The sequence below is a fragment of the Herpailurus yagouaroundi genome, unplaced genomic scaffold (genome assembly GCF_014898765.1).
Source record: "Herpailurus yagouaroundi ecotype Mexico unplaced genomic scaffold, PumYag 202, whole genome shotgun sequence".
Lineage (NCBI taxonomy): Eukaryota > Metazoa > Chordata > Mammalia > Carnivora > Felidae > Herpailurus > Herpailurus yagouaroundi.
This window is the reverse complement of record NW_024412433.1, coordinates 15,244,726-15,266,813: the sequence shown is the minus strand read 5'-3', so window position 1 is coordinate 15,266,813 and position 22,088 is coordinate 15,244,726. Positions and strand designations below refer to the sequence as shown.

The 22,088-nt window shown below is 41.1% G+C and overlaps 1 long non-coding RNA gene across 1 annotated transcript; it reads right to left on the bottom strand.

Annotated features, from left to right (window-relative positions):
- Window positions 1-6,564: 6,564 nt before the first annotated feature.
- On the bottom strand, window positions 6,565-17,896 carry LOC121014294 (uncharacterized). The gene is made up of 3 exons (XR_005783149.1): window positions 17,851-17,896; window positions 17,600-17,750; window positions 6,565-6,658 (listed from the first exon to the last, which is right to left on the bottom strand). It is a non-coding gene; the product is annotated as an uncharacterized LOC121014294 (long non-coding RNA).
- Between the last annotated feature and the right edge of the window lie 4,192 nt (window positions 17,897-22,088).

Below are 22,088 nucleotides of genomic sequence, written 5' to 3'. Positions count from 1 at the left end.
CATGGTCAGTATTTATCCAAAAGAGTGTTTCTTTAATTGGGAAAACACTTAAGGCCAGAGAAAAAGAAAAGATCACATGATCAGAGCTGCACTTACACAAATTAAAAATATTAATATTTAGGGGCACCTGGGTGGCGCAGTCGATTAAGCGTCCGACTTCAGCCAGGTCACGATCTCGCGGTCCGTGAGTTCGAGTCCTGCATCAGGCTCTGGGCTGATGGCTCAGAGCCTGGAGCCTGTTTCCGATTCTGTGTCTCCCTCTCTCTCTGCCCCTCCCCCATTCATGCTCTGTCTCTCTCTGTCCCCCAAAAAATAAATAAAAGTTGAAAAAAAAATTTTTTTAAAAATATTAATATTTAGGATGGAGCCTGCTAGGCACTGGTTGTACAATGATAAAGACTCAGTTTTTGTCACCATGATTACGATGTCATCATTACGATTTTTCCCATCTTGTAAGATAAACTGAAGAAAATAGAAGAGGGAGGTAAAGAAAACAGGATTCCTGGTGGCAGGAGAGAAGTGTCTGGACTGGGCCAATGGCAGGTACAGTGGAGACATAGAAGCTGGAAACTCTGAGGACTTGAAATGGACAAGGTCTTGCACCTAGCTGACAGTTGGAAAATGAAGAAGAGAGTGGGGTGGAGAATGACTCCAAGGTTTTGAATCTGCGTAACTGAGAGGATGGAAGTGCAAATAATAAAAACAGGTAGTAAGTCCTGGAAATGATTTACTGCATTGTGCGTTTTGAGTTGGAGTTGTTGACATGATTATCCAGAAAGCATTTGGAAGGTCAGTATGGGAACTTTTGAGAGAAGTCGGGGCTAGAGACTTGGGAGGTTTGGGAGCCATGCACATGAATCCATGGGCTTGAAACCTTGAGCATGACTGAAGTAGCCAAGGATGCATGGAAATAGAGAGAAGGGCAAAGAGCATTCCTTCAGGGACCAGCACTTCTTGGGGTTGGAAGAGGAAAGGCAGAAAGAGTGGGAGCAGTCCAAGAAGCAAAATCAGGATGGCAGAATGCCCAGCAACCAAGCCAGCAGAGGTTTTCCAGAAAGAGAAGAAGGTCAACCATGGAGAGATGGAGAGGCAGAAGCTTCCTTTTGACGACTTGTAGATTATTCATATCTGTAAAATGCAGAATTTAGGGGTTTTTTTTTTGTTTATTTATTTATTTTTGAGAGCAGGGAGGGGCAGAGAGAGAGGGAGAGGGAGAATCCCAAGCAGGCTCCGTGCCGCCAGCACAGAGCCCAACGCGGGGTTCAACCTCACGAACTGCGAGATCACGACTTCAGCTGAAATCTCAAGACGCCGAACTGACTGAGTCATTCAGGCACCCACTCCCCAACCCGTTTTGAAGTTTACTTGTTAAAATGCAGAATTTGTACAATGGTGGGGTTGGAGATACCACAGGTGTAAACAGGTTGATGCACGTTGAGAAATAGGTCACTGTCATGGTAAACCAACTCCTCCAGGAAGTTTGGCGGTGAACAGCCACGTGACCAATTCAAGAAGCTGGAGCGACACAACTTAGTGTGATTGCAATCTAATTTCACTTCCTTTGGTAGTATGGGCTGACTGAGTTTCTTTCTAGGTGTGGCTCTGTAGGGGCTGACCTTTTCTCAGCTTTATAATGAATCTCCATTAAAGACACCCATGGAAGGTACTAAGCCAGCCTGAAGAGGTTGCCTGGAGATGTGCTACAACGGTTGATTCAGGGAAGGAGAAGTAACACGGCTTTCTCTTTCCCACTGCAGAGAGCAGAATACAAATATTTTGCTGTCACATCTCTGCCTTTCTGTGATTTTTTTCTTCAGGTTATAGGAAGAAGCACCAAAAATTGTAGGATGATCTTTTAACGAGAATTGCCCCGACTTTTGTATGCCTCCATAGTGAGTTTTATTCAGGGACTCAATTTCCCTAGATGCTTGAAATTGATGGGTTGTATAATTTTACCCAATGGCACTTTTTTATATAGAAAATGTCATCATTAAGTAAAGATGTTATTGTATCTGATTATATTTAATTTCTGGGTATTGAGAAAATGGTTAAGGTATATTTATGTATATTGCTAGTGATCAAATTCCCTTTAAGGTTTGTGGATAAGTGACGGACAATGAAAAAAATCTTTTCTGGTGGAGAGTGGGGAGTGTTCTAAGATTCATGGTCACCTCATGGGCCTCTACCATGATAAAAAGCAACACTAAAACTAACTAGCTTCATGGAGCACCTGGGTGGCTCAGTTGGGTAACCATTTGATTTCAACTTAGGTCATGACCTTGTGGTCTGTGAGTTCGAGCCCCCCCATAGGCTCTGTGCTGACAGCTCAGAGCCTGGAGCCTGTTTCGGATTCTGTGTCTTTCTCTCTCTCTGCCCCTCCCCCACTCATGCTCTGTCTCTCTCTCTCTCTCACAAAAATAAACATTAAAAAAAAACTAGCTTGAAATCTTCTTTGTCTTTCTTGATCTAGGAGGAGGCATACAACATCCTGAAAAATCACACACAAACAATATGGTCATCTTCAACATAGACAGGAGGACAACTTTAGGCTTCCCAGCAGTAGATGTTATAGACCAGAGAAACAATGCTGCACCAAGATTCACAAAGTCAAGCTATTTTGACCCTCTCTTTGTCATTTAACGAATGGTCTTAGTTTGTGGCAATAACGATTTAGTCTTTGGACTTTGACAGCTTAAAATTAGCCACACATCAGAAGGCTAAAGACATACCACCATATGTCAATTAAAAAGATCGAACAGAATTTTGGTCTTCAGATAAATCAAATGATACTACTAAAAGAAAGACAAAAATCAGGGAAAAATCTACAAGTAGCGTGTGAATGGCAAATGTTTGTATTTTACTGTGGGAATCCATATTTTCACTAGGAAGTGGGATCTGATTTTATTTCAGGGATTAGGTTCTAAAATCAGAGTGTAAGACAAAATTATCCTCGACAGTTCTCTAATTGCTCTTAGAATGTAAACTTCTGTGATTTCTCAGAGTGTTTTGGTCATGGCCTCCACATCTCTGGGGAGTATAGTCTAAGGGTAACTTTGAATAGTTGCACCCCCGTTCTCTCTCTCTCTATCTCTTTCACACACACACACACACACACACACACACACACACAGACACGCATGCACCCTTGAATTTCCAGAAATGTAGTGTGACTATTTTGGACTTTGCTATAAAACAGGTGAGTTATTTCTCTATGTTGTGACTGTTTTCTGCCCTAAAAGCAATCCATATTGCACTTCTATGTAGCCTTCTATGGTCCCCAAGTAAGAGCTACTCTTTACCAGCCATTGTCTTGATTATAGATGTGACAATGCATTACTGAGGAGGAAAATAAAATTGCTTCTTGAGGCATACCCTCAAAAGTCAACCAGAGATCATAGAGTTTAGGGTTTATAGTTTTAATGGTTGTTTCTTTTGCTTCTTAAACCATCTGTGTTGTAGGTCGATTAACATTTCCTGAATGCTCATTATGTGCCTCTGCTTTCGTTCAATTAGTAATCTCATTCAGTCCTTCAGTGGCTCTGTGACATTCATCTTGTATGTGAGAGATCAAGGCTCTATGAAGTGTCCAAAGTCGAATTACCAGACAGGAGCATAGCTAGGATTTGAACTCATATCGATCGAGTGCAAACACAGGTATTTTTTTTCTTTCTATATTATAAAGTTTTCTTTCGTTTCCCACAATAGGAAAATCATGCAATTATTTTTTCTCTGTTTTAAGAGCATTCCTCTGAGGTTTTACATTCTTCATGAGTTTGGACTCTCAGTTGGGAAAGAGGTGAAACTCTTTAAAATCCTACCTGCCCCTGCACTGCCCCCCCCTCCCCCAATTATCTTGAATGTCTTCTCAATACCCTTCAGCAGAGGAAGGGCATTACAGGTACTGTTGTAATACAAATTGGAAATGAAATGAAGCCCTGAACTGAGACTGTGGTTCCCTGGAATGGTCTTCCTGTGGTGGGAATAAAGACCATGTTCAACAGGAGCAACTGGGGCTCTGAGGGGTCAAGGACAAGGTGGGTCATGAAGAGAAGAGAGGGCAGGCTCTGAGATGCTTGCTTGAGACCAGGAGTGGCTTGAACAGAGTCACAGGGACTCTTTGTGTGAGAAATAGTCTCTTAGGACTTAGTGTAGATGTGGAAAGGTGGCTGGAAAAAAGTGAAAAGAATCATTTGAATTCATTCATTCATTCATTCACTCAATAAACACTCATTTTTCAGTCTTGTGTACCAGATCTTGTGTCCAAGATCTTATTCTAGTACTCTGAGTGGCTCAGAGAAACACAAGACTCTTTTTCTTTTATGGTTGGAAATATTAAGAATTTAATGAGTAGATGCTACCTTGAAAATGTTTGGATACATGCATTTTTTTAATTAAAAAAAAAAAAGAATCTTCATTAATTTTGTTTGCCAAAGGGCTTACTATTGAACACGTTCAATTGAATTTAAGCTTTTCATGGAAAGGGTCAACCAATTCCTTTGTTTTTCTTTTTCATTTTTTATGGAAATTTCCAGTCCAGTCCTCCTGACCAGATTTCATTTTGTCAGGTTCCTACTTTGCCTTATCTACCGAGAATCTTCTCCAGCTCCATGGTGACAGACAACAGAGAGGGAAAATATTTTGGGCCAAAGTTTGAGAACACTTGCCTCATATAAATTCACCCTAAGCTCAGTTCTTCAGGATTTCAAAGTGCATGTTTTCACTGAAAGAAATGTAACCCTCATGCTTTTAGTTCCTTACACTGTTAATCAAAATGTCATTATTGAAGAGTAATTTGACGTCTAAAGAATATTTTCAGTTTTTTAAGTAAGTCTAATTTTTAAAAATGGAAAGTTATGATAGGCTGTGGGCATGAAATCTGAAAACAAAGATTACTAGGGAAAGTTTGACAACTGCCATTTAAAAAATTTACTTATTTTCTTTTTCTTTTTAAATTTTTTGGCTTATTAGTTCATTTTATTTATTTTCTCAGTCTTATTGAAATATAGTTGGGGCACCTGGGTGGCTCAGTCAGTTAAGCGTCTGACTTCGGCCAGGTCACGATCTCACAGTCCATGAGTTCGAGCCCCACGTTGAGCTCTGTGCTGACAGCTCAGAGCCTGGAGCCTGCTTCCGATTCTGTGTCTCCCTCTCTCTCTCTGCCCCTCCCCTGCTCATGCTCTGTCTCCCTCTCTCTCTCAAAAAATAAATAAGCATTAAAATTTTTTTTAAAAAGAAGCAATATAGTTGACACAGAGGATTGTATAAATTTAAGATGTACTGTGATTTATATATGTTATTGTATATGTTTAAGGTGTATAATGGTTTGGTATATATTTCAAAATGATGACTGCAATAAGTTTAGTTAACATCCATCTTTTTTGTTTTCATTTATCCACAGGTAGAGGAGATGTAAGGATCAGTCTAAAAATGTAACCTCAAGTTCTATGTAGTTTCAGTGATAAACATAAAATACAATTATGTTAAACATATATTTCTCAGAATAGCGCCTTGTATATGGTAAATACTCAAACGTTAGTTGCTATTACTATTATGTGTAAGTTGATATCAACACAGCAAATATTTATTATTGTGTTTTAATTTCTCTAAATTACAATACTCATATTACATACCAGGAACTGTGTTGGCTCACTACAGTTTGCTTTACTGGTGTTCTTTTTGTCTGAAGAACGCGAAACCTCAGATTTTAGTGCTTAGGATGAATTGTACGTCTAGAATTTCTGTTGAATTTCGCTACTACCATTTCAACATAGGTGTGGAGAAAGAATGTATTTGGAGTGCACATTGATTCAGATTCTCACCCCAAGCTCATCCAACAGTCCTTCTTTGAGAACATTCTTGGGGCTAGAATTTTAGGGTACAGAGCTGTTGGCCCTAGTCTTTGGTAGTTTTACAGTGTAAGTGGAGGAAACAGATGCACAAGCAGATAAATTGGATGTGAGGGGGTGAGTGCTGGTAGTTAGCTGTGGGAGCCAGAGCAGATAGCAGCCTGGGGGAAGTGAAGAAAAGTTCCCCAGAGGAGAGGGCATTTGGTCAGGTTTGAAACGATGGATAGGAGCTGCCTCAATTTCTTTATCTGTAAACAGAGGCAGTTGGACAGGATTCCTTTTTACTCCAAACTTCCATGATTTTAATGCTGTGGATCCCACTTTATCAATAATGAGGGACATTGGCATTGGGTCTTTGCATTTTGATTTTTGCAGGAGATCTTATCTGCACAATTCTTATGGCCTCTCAATCTACAGCAGGAGCATCAGTTGACTGTTCAGCTGTTCTGCTATCCTGCCAGATGGCTGAGCTTTTAGATTTCAGGACAAAGAATTCACACAACTGGCTGAATGTTTCGCTTTTCATCAGAATATTTTGGCATCAGGTGGACAATAACCATGGACAAACTTCAGGAATCTCAGTGATTTGGATTCAGTACAGAGAAAATAATAGCTTAGATTCTGATTTGAAGTGAAGCTCAATTATCCTCAGCCAAAAAATAGCCTTTCTTCTTCCAAATGGTCTAAGATGCTCATTAGCTCTGGCTTTGGTCCTGGGGTATTTTTGTAATGAAGTCGGCTGAAAGTTTGCAGGACAGATGGAGTTACCATCTTTCATGGGGTTGTAGAAGAGAGCAGAGCTGAGTTAGTGACTGGAAGAAGTAACATATTCAATAAGAAGAAAGGAACCGAAATGTCACCTGGGTGATTATGTAATCGTGCCCAGATCTTTCTCAGCAATTCTTTGGTAATTATAGTGGTATTTTTAAACAAGCCAACGTTATTGAGGTAAAAATGCACACATTGTATAAGCGTACAGTTCCTTGAGTTTGGAACTGGTGGATTTCTGCCACAAAAAAAACCATCGTGCAACTGAGATATAGAATACCATTGTCAGCCCAAAACACAGTCTTTCCTCCACAGTCCTTCTCCAGCCCACAGCCCAACTTTACATACCCACTAATCTGCTTTCAATCACTGTAGATTAGATTTGTCTTTTCCGGAATTTCATATAAGTGGAATCACAGTATACTCTTTTGTGTCTGCTTTCTATCACCCAGTATGTTTTTAAGACGCATCACTGTTGTTGAGTGCCTCAGTAATTTTTCCTTTTCATATTCATATTTCACTGTTTGGAATACCACGATTTTTCTTTCTTTTTTTTTTTTTTATGTCTATTTTTGAGAGAGACAGACAAAGTGTGAGTGGGGGAAGGGTAGAGAGAGAAAGGGAGACGTAGAATCTCAAACAGGCTCCAGGCTCCTAGCTGTCAGCACAGAGCCTGATGTGGGGCTCGAACTTGGGAACGGCAAGATCGTGACCTAGGCTGAAGTCAGACACTGAACCAACTGAGCCCCCCCAGGCACCCTTGGAATACCACAATTTCTTTACCTGCTAACTTGTTTGTGAACAATTGGGCTGTTTCCAGTTACAGGCTCTATGACTAAAGATGCTATGAACATTCATGGAGAATTCTTCGTGTGGATATATATTTTCATTTCTCTTGGATAAGTACTTAGGAGAGAAATTACTGTATCTTGTGTGGTAATGATATGTTTTAACTTCATAGGAAAATACCAAACTGTTCTCCAAAGTGGTCCTACTGTTTTTGCCTTCCCGTCATCAACATTTAAGGGTTCCAGTTGCTCCATATCTTGGTTAACCTAGTTTTTAGAATTTTAGCTTTTCAAACACGTATGTAGTGGTTATACATTGTTGTTTTAATATGCATTTTCCTGATGACTAATGACTTCTAGCAACTTTTCATGTGCTTAGTGGCCATTCATATACACTTATGTGTTGAGTATTTCTTTCTATTTTTTTTTTTTTTTTGCAATGGTTTTGAAGCTTCTATGTCATTCCATGAAGAGGCCTTGGGGCCATGGTAGGTGGATTGGGTTTTGTTTAAAATTATTTATTTTGAAGACACATTTTCATGACTAAAAGCAAATTGAAAAACATGGGTTTAAAGCAAAATTGGGAAGGAGGTGAATGTGGCTTTCGGTGTTACCATTCCTTTTCAATGTATGTGGGGAGCACAAGTCTTATAGACAGGTTTATAATAGAGAGAAACATGCCAGGCTCTGGAGTCAAAGAGATATGTGTTTACGTCCAGATTTTGCCATTTGTTGGCTCTATACACTTGGACAAATTTATTATCTCCTTTGAGTCTATTGTTTTATTAGTTGTAAAATAATATAGCTACTATAATAACATTGCAATGGGATTAATAATATCTAACCAGTAGGTTATTCTGAGGATAAAATGAGAAAATAAATGTAAAGTGTCTAGAGGTGTGCCTAGCACACAGTATATGCATCAAATGTTAGTTTCCTTCTATTTCTCCCTACCCCTAAACTTGCTCTACTTCTCTCCCTTTATTTTATTTATTTTAATTTTTTTTATGTTTATTTTTTGAGAGAGACAGAGACAAAGTGTGAGCAAGGGAGGGGCAGAGAGAGAGAGGAAGACACAGAATCTGAAGCAGGCTCCAGGCTCTGAGTTGTCAGCACAGAGCCCGTTGCGGGGCTCGAACCCACAAACCGTGAGATCATGACCTGAGCCAAAGTCAGACGCTCAACCGACTGAGCCACCCAGGCGCCCCTCCCTGTATTTAGAATCATAAGATTCCTCACCATGCCACTCCATCTTTCCTACCCTTTACAGGCTCTAGACTTAGATTAATTCTTCCTCCATTCTAACATTTACTGTTTTGTATTCTCCTCTCATAGACTCCTGCTGAATGTATGAATAGCTCATCTGATAAAACATAATTTCTGATGCTTCCAGTTCAGTTTTTTGTTTGTTTGTTTGTTTGTTTTAGGATTGCTTTGGCTGTTTGGGGTCTTCTGTGGTTCCATACATGTGTTAGGATTGTTTCATTTAGCTCTCGTAGTATTTTCATAGGATAGTGTCAAATCTATAGATTGCTTTGGGTACTATAGACATTTTAACAATGTTTGTTCTTCCAATCCATGAGCATGGAATGTTTTTCCATCTTTTTGTGTCCTCTTCAATATCTTTCAAAAGTCTTCTATTGTTTTCAGAGTACAGATCTTTTGTCTCTTTAGTTAGGTTTATTCCTAGGTATCTTACCATTTTTGGTGCAATTGTAAATGGGATAGATTCCTTGATTCCTTATAGGGGATGGGGGCAAAAAGAGAAGAGAGGAAAACAAACCACAAAAGACTCTTAATGATAGAGAACAAACTATGGGTTGATGGAGGGAGGTGGGTGGGAGGTGGGCTAGATGGGTGAAGGGTACTAAGGACGGCACTTGTGATGAGCACTGGGTGCTGTATATAAGTGATGAATCACTGAATTATACTTCTGAAACCACTATTGCACTATATATTAACTAACTAAAATATAAATAAAAGAATTTAAAAAAACACATAATTTCTGTTAAGGTGGTGATGGTTGATAATATTTCAAAGTTTTCATAAATACCTAATTCAAGAAGTAAGATCAAGGGAAGAACGACAAATGGAAGAATTTAAAGTCCATGGAGGGCTGATTAGGGTAGGTAGTGATTTTGGTATGGTTGCCTTTTCCCAGAACTCCATAAATCACAGTACATAAGTGGTTTTTTGCCAGGGAGTTGGTCTGCACTTGGACATTTTCAATTAGTTCCTTTTTGAGCTTCCTTCTCTCCATTTTTATAAGTTTTTTTTTTTTTTTTAACCATCATTGTCTAGCAGGTCAGAGCCATATGAATGACTTTACAAGCCAAGTAATTGTTCTTTAATAAATGTGTTTCTCCAGTACTTGTTGATTGCTTGTGGATTAGTGGCACATTTCATAGAGATTTTAAGACTTCTGATAAAACTGAAATTACTTGTAGTTGTAGTAGTAAAACCCTGACTGAGTAGATAGACCTAGAACTGGTCCTCTGGATCCTACTTTGGAAACCCATACAATATCTAGGATAATAGATCTTCAAGGGCAGTTTGGATGATAATCAGCTCTACCTCAAAGATATTGTGAAATCATGGAATAATAGACTATTATGACTGGAAGAGCTTCAGGGAACAGTTAGTCTAACCCCACACCCAGTTTTCAGATGAGAATATATATTATTGTGATTACAAAGCAATTTCTTGATAAATATTGGTCTGTTGACCTGGACAGTGCTGACCATATTCTGAGATAGCTGATTCATTAACTTCTTGGCTGTCCCTTTTCATAATCAAAGTCACAATCCTTGATTCTGGTTACTGTTAGTCTGTGCCGGTTTGTTAACGCATCTTATTTTTTCTACTGCTTTGGGACCAGAGAGTTCTGTGGAATATTAACATTATGCAAATAAAGCCAAGCTAGCCACACTACACTTCAGGTCCTAAAGTGAGCTAGCTTCTTCTTTGCCAAATTATCTTTAGGAACAAGTAAACAAACAACTTAAAAAAAAATGTTTATAACTTCCAGGAGATAGTTATCCATGAATGGGTTTTACACTTGAAACTTTATCCACTTTACAAACAAAAATATGTTTCCCTGGACAGCTGAAAAAGATAGCCTTCAAACAGGGTAGCTGGACTGACATACATCTAAGTTATCCCAACTGAATATTCCTGGAAAACTCAGTTCTATTCTGAGAATGAAAAGTTATAAGAGAAAGTTTGTGGATACTTTGGCACTATTTGCTTTTATCTGTCACATTGAGCTACTCTTGGTGGAACACCCTTAAGAGGCTTTGAAATACTAAAATGTCCTTCTTGAAACAGTGTATGCCTCCACCCATTGAACAGAATTGGTCAATACCAAGTCTTCATTGGAAAAACAGAAGGCAACTCAGAAGAGCATAGTGGGAACACTGTTGAGAAAGAATCGACATCCAAGTGCTGGGTGTGTGGAAAGGGAATAGAATTTTCAGTTTAAAATTTCAAATTCAGGGGTGCCTGAGTGACTCAGTCGGCTAAGCATCCAACTCTTGATTTTGGCTCAGGTCATGATCTTGCAGTTTGTGACTTCGAGCCCCACGTTGGGCTCTGCGCGGGCAGCATGGAGCTTGCTTGGGATTCTCTCTCTGCTCCTCCCCTGCTCTCTCAAAATAAATAAATAAAATTAAAATGATAGAATTCAAAATTATTATTTTTTTAAATATTCAGAAACAGTAAAAGATGGAAGTCACCATCACTAATGAGCTTATGAAGTAGGATCAAGCATACTTGTAAGTTAGCACAAAGAGAGTGTTAGGAGAGAAAAGTGCAAAATATTTTTTAAACCTCCAAACTTGGAAAGACTGTAAATTGTAAGAAACATTTTTTTTTTTTAAAGATTATAGGGGCGCCTGGGTGGCGCAGTTGGTTAGGCGTCCGACTTCAGCCAGGTCACGATCTCGCGGTCCGTGAGTTCGAGCCCCGCGTCAGGCTCTGGGCTGATGGCTCAGAGCCTGGAGCCTGTTTCCGATTCTGTGTCTCCCTCTCTCTCTGCCCCTCCCCCGTTCATGCTCTGTCTCTCTCTGTCCCAAAAATAAATAAACGTTGAAAAAAAAATTAAAAAAAAAAAAGATTATAAGGTGAGTCTTTAGTATTGGATAGTGCTTATAAAAGTTTTGGAGGAGGCCTGGCTGAGAGGATAAGGATTTTATTTTGGGATTTACAGCGAGATTGATTTTTTCATTTCGAAAGAAAAAAACCTAAAGGTCTTGTGGAAACTCACATTGCTGGGTCCCACTCTCAGAGTGTGTGATTCAGTAGTTCTGGAATGGGGTCTGAAAACGTGCATTTCTAAGTCCCAAGGTAATACTGAAACTGCCGTGTCCCAGGACCACTTTGAGAACCAGTGACTGGCCAATGCCATTGTAAAATGGCCAATGCCATTATTTTACACAGGCAAAACTCAGGCTAAATTTATATTTTAGTGACATGGCCAGGGTTACATGGTTAAGTCTGGGCAGACCGAGACTAGACTTAAAAGTTGTGGACTCCAACTCCATAAGCATTTAGATGAGGTAGTTCTAGAAAACATACTATCTTTAAAACAGGAATTGTCTTGTTTCATCTTTAGGCCTCAAAATGTATGGCAACCAATGGCAGTAAGACATTTTAGGGCAGCAAATGTATATGGTAGAAAAGAAGAATGAATCTAGTTTGAAACAGAACCTGGTGAAGAGTTATGGGAGGGCCCTAGGCCCTATAATTCTCTGTTTTAACAACAATTTACTTATTTTACTTACTGCAAGTCTCTCCTCAGCTAAAATGTAAGCTCCCAAATGGCAAAACGTGTATTTCTCTTCACTGCTGCACCCCCAGCTCCTGTACTGTGCCTGGCACACAGGGAGACTTCAGTCAATGTTTGTTGAGTGATATGGATGTGATGGTACACTTACTGAGGGCTCAACACTGGAACAGGAACATTTCCCCTTGTTTTCTCCTGTGCATGGGTAGTGCTGGAGAGAAAGCAAACTTTGCCTTCTTCTTAATCATGGCCAAGAGAAAAGCCTATAGCTGTTCCAGACAGGATATGCCTTTGGCAAAAGTTGCCAAGTTTCTCAGGGCTCCCAAATCAAAACTTAGTGGCATGTCTGTACCAACGGGGACCACCTTGTGAGCTCTCTCTCCAGGAGAGGATGGATTTCAAAGTCATCTTTAATAATAATGAACAGTCACTAGCCACTGACCCCTTACAATTTGCCAGGTACTATTCTAAGGGCATTGTATGTATTAGCTCACTTAATCTTTAGAACTTCCCAAAGAGTGGGGCTCTATTGTTGGCCCCATTTGACAGATGAGGACACTAAAGCCCTATAGAGGTTAAGTAGTCACTCAAGGCACATGACTGATGAGTATTGGAGCTGGGGGAAGTCTGATTCCATACACCATATCCTTAACTGACCGCTGGATCTTTTTATGGTTTTGTGAGCCAATGAGAGCTACACACATTCTTCAGATGGGAGAAGAAGCCTTGAGGCACACAGAAACCATGCCTGGATTTCACCCTCCCTGGGCTGACTCAAATTGTCTCAAACCTACTTGACTTAGGGGAAAAGTTCTTGGGAATAGAAGTAATCGGAGGGCTATTGCAGGGCTTGCAATGAAATGCCAGAAGCAAGACCAAGGCAGAGAGAATATATACATAAAATCAGGGGCCTAGAAAACATGTAATGGCTTTGAGATGTTTTCTTTGAAGTCCAGTGGCTAGAGGTTCAGAGCAGAATTTTCTATAACATGTTATCCATCTATCCGGAGAGTAAAATATTTTAGGCAGGCTTTCTCTCTGTATTTGAAAGGGAAAAAAATAGCCCAAAAGATAATAAAGACTTGAGTAAGAAAGTTTTTTCTTAAACTTCTTTCTGAATAGTTGACTATTCAATGTAGACATTGAAATTAACACTTGAGTTCTGAGATCATTTTTCTCTTGACATTATCTGCATTGTTACATTGAATAAACCCAGAGTAGGGTATCCTTCCTCTTGGTGCTTTGAATGCTGGATACCACTTACTTATGAATTCTTCAGTCCTGCTTATAGGAACCTGTTAGGACACCATGATTATCTGAACGGATTGCTCCTTGGAGATCCCACTAGCATTGAACATAAGAAATGGAAGGGGCAGGGCTGAGTACCCAAGTGCTCTTATTCCAGCCAGGAGCTCTTTTTTGGGTTCCCATCACTCCTCATGTGCTCTCCTTATTTCGTGTCGTATGCACCTCTAAACTGCCCAGATTTATTGGTGCCATGCAACTGTTCATTGAACATGGGTGATGGAGTTCCTTTTCATACAGGGGGAGATGCTCTGGTTTTCAAGGGACTTGTTAGTTAATTGCTATTAGATTTGCTTATAAATTGGTACCTTTGTCAGATTTTAGTGAATTATGCTGCATAATAAACATGTGCATGATAAATATGCTCTGAATCTCAGTGGCTTCCTGTATACATTTATTTTTTTCCTCGTGTAACATAAGGGTCACAGGTCTCTAGCAGGTCTGCCCTACATGGCCTCTCCCTTCCATGCTGAATGATCAGTTTCCTTCTGAGATATGCTTTTTGTTATGGATTGATTTGTAGCTCCACAAAATTCATATCGTAAGCCTTGACTCTTAGCATGTGACTTTATCTGGAGATATGTTCTCTAGAGAGGTAATCAAGTTAAGATGAGCTCATTAGAGTGGCCTTAATGCAGTATGACTTATGTCCTGACTAAAAGGAAATTTGGAGACAGGTACCCAAGGGAGAATGCCATGTGAAGAGACACAGTGAGAAGATGGCCATCTACAAGTCAAAGAGAAGGACCCAGAACAGATCCTTCCTTCATCCTCCTTAGAAGGAACCAACCTTACTCACACCTTGATCTTGGACTTCTGCCTTCAGAACCATGAGACAATGAATTTCTGTTTAAGACATGCAGTTTGTGGTACTTTTTACAGAAGTCTTAGAAAACTAAGACAATCATCTTGTAAGGGCAATGCAGGAGCAAAATGCCCAGCCAAGCCAGTCATGTTTAAAGTGTCTTCTAATTGGATAGGGCATATCCACTCACAGTCTATTGGTCAGTGCAAGTCACATGATCAAGGTTTGGAGGTATGCTCTTTCCTGTGGGGTGGGATACAAGGGGAGTGAATATTTGCAAAATATATTTCAATCCACTCCAATTAGACATACCAGCCTTGCTAATGTCAGAAGACTAGAGGACAGTCTAGCCCTCTTGGATTCCCCTTGTCTCCAGAAGTTGACTATTCAAACCTATGTGTTGGCTTGAAGAGAATACTCCCGTCTCCCTTGCCTTACCTGCCAACTTGACCGTGGTCATTCCGTTTATGTTGATATGATTCATGGGTTTGCGAGTTTACAACAAAATATCTGGATAGAACAGTCCAGCTAATTACCCATTTCATGCACGTGTCCTTACTCTCCCACTGCTGCAGAAGATCTCCAAGCTTGGCTCTGATTTCTCAAGAAGGAAAGAGCTTACTCCCTCTGAGGTGGCCCATTCAACCACTGGCCAGACCAATAGAAAGCTCCTCCAAATACAGAACTGAGCAATTTCACGTTTGGGGTCTGTCAGGCTTTTACGCGGTCCTCAAATCGTGTAGAGTTGACAAAAGGCCTCTCGAACTTTGAATCAGGCACACATGTAAATAAAATCCTTGTTTAGGGGCGCCTGGGTGGCGCAGTCGGTTAAGCGTCCGACTTCAGCCAGGTCACGATCTCGCGGTGCGTGAGTTCGAGCCCCGCGTCAGGCTCTGGGCTGATGGCTCAGAGCCTGGAGCCTGGTTCCAATTCTGTGTCTCCCTCTCTCTCTGCCCCTCCCCCGTTCATGCTCTGTCTCTCTCTGTCCCAAAAATAAATAAACGTTGAAAAAAAAAATTAAAAAAAAAAATCCTTGTTTAGAAAAACACTCTGCTTCTTGTCATTTTTTGCTTTTATCTTCAGGCAGGACAATGTTATTAGGGGTCCCTCAGAACCACCTTGCCTAGATTCAGTGGGAATGAAGTACATTATATGTGCATGTTCCAGGTTTCACTAAGGAAAAATTTCAGTTTGAAGACATGATACCTGCAGCGAGTACGTTAATTTCATAAAGGTCCTTGACCTTAGTGTTATAGTTTCTTAGTGTATTACATTAAAAAAAATGAGGCCCACATTTTCTTCTTTTAATGATTTTTGACTTTGACTTTTTTTGATATTCATATTGCCATATTTGCTTCTTTTTTGATATAATTCTTTTTCTTGATTCTTCAATATTTGACCTTGTTTTGTTGTGCTTAGGTGTATTTTTTTTTAATGGAAAATAAATATTTGTAAGAGCAATTTTTTTTTGTCTTTTAACATGGAAAATTTTACCTGTTCACTCTGATTAGTGACAAATATTTGCTGTGCTTTAAATTTTTGTTTATTATTATCTGCCTACACATCTGACCTCCTGTTTCATTGCATGGTCAAGGAGATGGGATGATGGATAATAAGTGCATATTTTTATATGTAGTTATTTAATTAATTATCCCAATAATGTCTTGGCTCCCTCCAATTCTTTATAGCTATTGACTGAATTTAGAGCACTCTTCGACCAATCCAGGGCAGTGCTCTCTTACACATGGATTTGATTTTCTCTGGTCTTTTTTACTCTTGGTCCATTACCACCTGTCTACCTTTAATAAATTCCTCACCATTTTTGATTTCCTAATGATATTCTTTTTTGTGTTCCACTGCTATTGAGATTTTCTTTTTGTTAAAAAAAATTCTACATGTTATGGGAACTGAGTAAGAGGAAAAGAAGGTACATGTATACAGTCAGCTATGTTGCTCTAATTCTCCAAGATGTTATTTCTAAATGCTTTTGCTTTCAAGAGGGGAATGGTGGGGTGTGTGTATGTGAGGAGTGTGCGTGCGTGTGTGCGTGTGTGCGTGTATGAGTGTGTGTGTGCGTGTGTGTCTAATGTTTCCTCTGTTGCAAAAATTCTGGGTTCTGCTTCTCTTTTATCTTTTTTGTTCTTGAGGGGATGGGTGTGTTTTATTCTTTTCTCTTTATCTTCACTGGTTTTATTTAAAGTCAAATCAGTTGGCTTCCCCATATCCATTATAATAGATATTGTGCTCTCCTGCCCAGTCTGTTTAGGGGTGGGAGCTGGGGACCTACCTGTAGCATGATTAATTTTCATCACTGTGCTTTCAAAAATAAAATGCAGCTGATTATCATTAATTGTGTTGCCATTATAGTGAGGTATGGATAGTCAATCATCCACTGTGCCATTAACAGATACCGTTTTAGGGGAGTTAAAAAATCCTCAAAATTTAGGTCCACTGTCACACGTAAAGTCCCCACTCTGGACATTCTGAGCCGGCACTTATTAGAAGTGTTCTTAGGTTGCTGAGCAGTTCTGAGGATTGTTGTCATTTGAGTCATTTATGCCTGGAGTTGAAAGGGGCAGCTGTCTAAAACAAGCTCTCAAACTCGTCCATCTTATCAGAATCATCTAGGGAGGTTAAAAACATGCCTGGGTCTATTCCCAGAGATTTTGGTATAAGCAGTTTTGTGTGTAGCCTGGACACTGAGAGCTCTAAAAATTCCCAGGGTGTTGCTGCGAATTTGGAGGAGCACTGCTCTAAAACACCAGTAAGCAGAAGGTAGAACACCAGTATCATGCCTCAAAATAGATGGCAAATCTCACAACTGGGCAAAATCTCATCTAAAAATCCTCAGCCCGGGGCGCCTGGGTGGCTCAGTCGGTTAAGCGTCCAACTTCGGCTCAGGTCATGATCTCACAGTTCGTGAGTTCGAGCCCCGCATCAGGCTCTGTGCTGACAGCTCAGAGCCTGGAGCCTACTTCACATTCTGTGTCTCCCTCTCTCTGCCCCTTCCCTGCTCATGCTGTGTCTCTCTCTGTCTCAAAAATAAATATAAACATTAAAAAAAATAAAAAAATAATAATTAAAAAAATCCTCAGCCCGACTTTCAGATTGTTACCAGTGGGAACACAAAGCTCTCCCAGTGGGAAGGGGAGAGGAAATGGACCCCACCTCTCGGAGGGTGAAGCAGCATGCTTGCAGAAAGGGAAAGGAATGATGGAACAATCTTTGGAGACCATCTGCCACTAGAATATTCTTAAATAATTTTAGGAATGTATACCTTATTTCTCAATTAGACGACACTTACCTCAAATCCTGGGATGATGTATTTTCTTTTTTACTCTCTCACATAGTGCTCTGTACACAGCCTATACCCGACAAGTAGATATTGCTAAGCTGATATTAATGCAGTAAGTCCAAGGGTGAGCAAGTGTGGGAAGAGTAATTGACTTTTTCATCTGGGAGAGAATCCAAAAACAGAAGAAAAAGAGACAGAAATTTTCTTAGAGAACTATAAGTTTCCATGATGCGTCTTGACTTCCAGGGAATGAAACCTACCTTTAAATTTTCCTTCCTTTCTGCCCTCCCTTATTTCTTCCTTTTTATGCCTTGCTGGGTAACCTTAAATGACCTCCAGTTTCAGAGGAGAAGCGAGAGGAAGTGCTTCACCAGGCCTTGCCACCTCCCTGCGTTGCCATGACGACAGGAGGAGCTTGCTTCTGAGGCCCCAGCCTGCAGGCACTTCTTCTAAAAACCCAAGGCCTCCTTTGTTTTTCATCAATTCTGGATGCCAGCACTTGATTGCCACACAGCCTTTTCTTTGAATTATATTTTAAAGATTAATGGTGTGTGGAAGAACATTCAAGGTTTAGATTTCCATCAAGAGACTCATAAAATACGCATGTAAAATAGAACCGTGGCAACAGCATGGTTCTTGAGGATTTTAAAGTATGAATCTAAAGTTGCTTATAATCTGGATCTTTCTCTATTTCCCACTGAAATGGTCCAGCTTTTGAATCAGGTCTGTAGAGAGCCTTTGGTCTCGGAACTACGCATGCCCTTTAGTCACATATATGTTTTTTTTTTTTCTAGGCAGCCCTTTACCTTGTTTTTGGTGGGCAGTCATGGGTCATGCATGGTAAAAAAGTAAAGAGGCATCATGGGAAGTGATTGTCACAGCCCTGCCTTGTGGAAGAGAGCTGTTGGAATGTTGGGTTCCAATGGTTTTTGGGTTCCAATGGTTGGGTTCCAATCAGAAGGTTGTCTTGGTTTTCCCAAGAGATGTTTTGCTTTATCTTTAACTCAGAACAGATTTGGAATTTCTAATAAATTAGAATAGAACTGCTAATATATATTATATACGTATATATAATGAAACCTCTTGTCTGGGTTAAGAGTTGGGAGGCCTGCATTCTAGTCCTGGTTCTGCTACCGTCTTACTGTGGGCCCGCAGTTAAGTCTTGAACACTCATGGCCTCAATTTCTTCATCAGATGGCCTCCAAGGTCCTCCCCAGTTCTGATGCACCATGATGTTTTCAGAGCTTTTGTCTGTGCTCAACTCACCTCTGCCACCACCTTCCTTTCAACCGCCTTTTTGTTCTTTTCCTTTGAAATTAACTCTCATATTGGGTTTCAGTTAAGTTGGAAATGAATATATAGATCCTTTTTCTTCTTCTTTTCTGTCATGATAATTAACAGCTCTTGGACATGCATCTAAGAGTAAGCCTGGTTTTTGAGTAGAAGAATAGCAACAAATTGTGCCGAGGATAAGCCATCACGATTTCTTCTCACTGTTCTTTAAGTGTCTCAGTTTGATCCTGCCTCAGGGTCTTGGTACATCCTGTTCTTTGAGCCTAAGTGCTCTTCCCCTGGATCTGGTCCTGCCTCACTCTTTCTCATTATTCAGGTCTCAGCTGGAGTGTCCTTCACTCTCACCATCCGGGTGCTCACACTAGCAGATCACCTTAGTTATCTCTCTCTGAAATTATCACACTTATGTATTTTTAGTCAACATCTGCCTCCTCCTGGTGGAACCTTTGCCCCATGAGAGCCAGGACCTTGTCTGCCTCATTCACCTCCGAATCCCTAGCACCTGCAACAGTGTCTGGCCTTTGGTCAGAACTCCGTGTAGGCCTTGACTCTGTGTCCCTAACCACTCCCCTACAGTGCTGTTAGGAATGAGAAATACAGGCAGCTTCTGGAAGGAGGGTGAACTAGGTAGCATTAGATAATGGGTATATAGTCATCAAGCCGTTTGTCTTAAATCCTGACCCTGAAGATCCTGGCTGCCAAACCAGACTTGTCAAATGACTAACGGCTTTCGAGCAGAGATTTAATTTCTCTGGACCCCGTATTATGCATATTTTAAATTGATGAGCTGAATTACTAAAATTAATACCTCACATGTGTGGAGCCCTTTTTGCCCCCCGCCTTTTTTTTTTTTTTTTTTTTTTGGTCACAGGCACTGGCCCAGCATTTTTTTTTTTTTCAACGTTTATTTATTTTTGGGACAGAGAGAGACAGAGCATGAACGGGGGAGGGGCAGAGAGAGAGGGAGACACAGAATCGGAAACAGGCTCCAGGCTCTGAGCCATCAGCCCAGAGCCCGACGCGGGGCTCAAACTCCCGGACCGCGAGATCGTGACCTGGCTGAAGTCGGACGCTTAACCGACTGCGCCACCCAGGCGCCCCATGGCCCAGCATTTTATAGGCATTATCTCCTTCAGTCCGCATACTAGCACCGTGAAGTAGGGACTATGATGATCTCCATTTATAGAGGGGACCCAGGGCTGGATCCTGCCTGTGTTGGACAGCTCAGACAGACATAGCACAATACCATAGAAAGGGTGGCTGAAACAACAGGAATGTCTTACAGCTCTGGAGGTTGGAACCTCCATGATGTGGCAGCTCTATTCTCCTGAGGACTGTCTGGTTGGTTTCCAGATGGCCACCTTCAGTGTCCACACACGGCCTTTCTCTGTGTAACCACGTCCCTGGTGCCTCTTCTTCTTATAGGGACTTCGGTCATATTGAAATAGGGCCTCATTATGACCTCATTTAACCAGAATGACCTCCTTAAAGACCCTATCTCCAAATGCAGATACAGATACAGATACAGATGGGGGCTAGGGTTTCAGAACAAGAATGTTTGAGGGGGTACCATTCAGTGTATAACACTGCCCAAAGCCACTCGACTCATAAGTCATGGAGAGGTTATTTGAATCTAGATCCCCTCTCCATGCCCCTAACTATACTGCCATGAGGATTTGCCCTCCACCGTCATCCATGAAGGGTCAAGCTTGGAAAAGCTGGAGACCTCACCTCCACGTCTGCAAAGTGGATGCTGGGAAGGGAAGGGCAGGTGGCCGAAGACTGAGTGACCTCTCGGCACCACTTGTGGAAGTGCTGAGACTGGGTAATGAGATGCACACAGCCACGTCCTCTTACTCACAGGGTGTCTGACAGGAAAGTCGCCATTAACAGGAGTTACTGAGCACTGCAATTAGCCAGAAACCTCTCCCAACCTCTTCTAAAATCGTTGGAAGATGAATTCTACTCCAGTTCTCTCATGGATAAAGTGGCAGTTATCCAGGGACTTAAAAAGGCCAGGAAAGTTTGGAGAGGCAGAGCTGATAAGTGCACAAGGAGCTGTCTTCTCGGAGCCTGTCTCCTAGGTTGACAGAAGGAGCAAGCTGGGCCGCCAGGGCCCAGGGAATGAGATCTTCCAGTAAGGCCTGGTGGATGGCTGTGAGCCGCTGGGCGTCGCGAGGGTGGCTGGGCTGTCATGTGCCACCTGTTCAGTCTCATCCTCTGAGCAGCTACTGTGAACCAGGTGGCCTGTGAGGAGGCAGCGGTTTGTGTCCAGTTTAGCAGAGGAGCTTATGATCTAAATCATTGCTCATGCTCAGAGAGGTGCCTGCTCCTCCAGCAACATTGACTGAATACTCCGCACACTCAGATAATAATTTTAACTATATCAAGCCCCTTTCCTTCTTCTGCTCCCAACCACCCCCTTCCCCGCCACTCTTCCTCCCCCATCCCCTCCCTTTATCTTTACTGTATGGCAGGCCCTTGCTAGACATCGCCTGGTTCAAATCTCAGAAGATCCATATAATGATGCTATCACCATCATTTTTTACACAGAACCAGCCTACTGAACAGTCTCAAGTGGTTGGGTGTAAGGATGATGGTCCATTTTTCTTCAGCCTGTGCTGTGTTGAACATGCCTTCTCTGTTGGGCAGAAGGCTCTTGAATGACATCATGAGCACTTCTGTAGCTTCCTATTCACCCATGTCAAGCTTCCTATAGCTTCCTATTCTGTAGCTTCCTATACCGTCCCATGTCAAGCTCTTACGTTGTATCCTCCCAGCCCATGAATACCCATAAACCCATGATTCTATAATGAGATGCTTTATATTTAATACTATCGTAGATGGGAGTTATTGCCACATCATGCAATATGATGTCAATGAGTTGACTCTTAGGATTACTTTGCAAACACAGTGTTGAGGGTTTCACACAGGCTGGTCAAATGAGGGATGTACTGTAAGGTGGGGGGTTGTTGCATTGGCTGTTAATTGCGAGATGTAACTAGTAGCTTCTTGCACTCTGTCTTGTACTATTGTGACTAAGCTCATAAAGGAGCTTTGCTCCTTTCTTTGTACTTGGAGATACTTAGAAATATTCAAATCCTTTTCTCTGTGAGATGGATGTTTTTGCAAGATGAGGGCTCAGTTTACTTGGCACCATTGCTTTTCTTGATAGCTTGAGCATGAAAACAAGTCATTTAGGCAG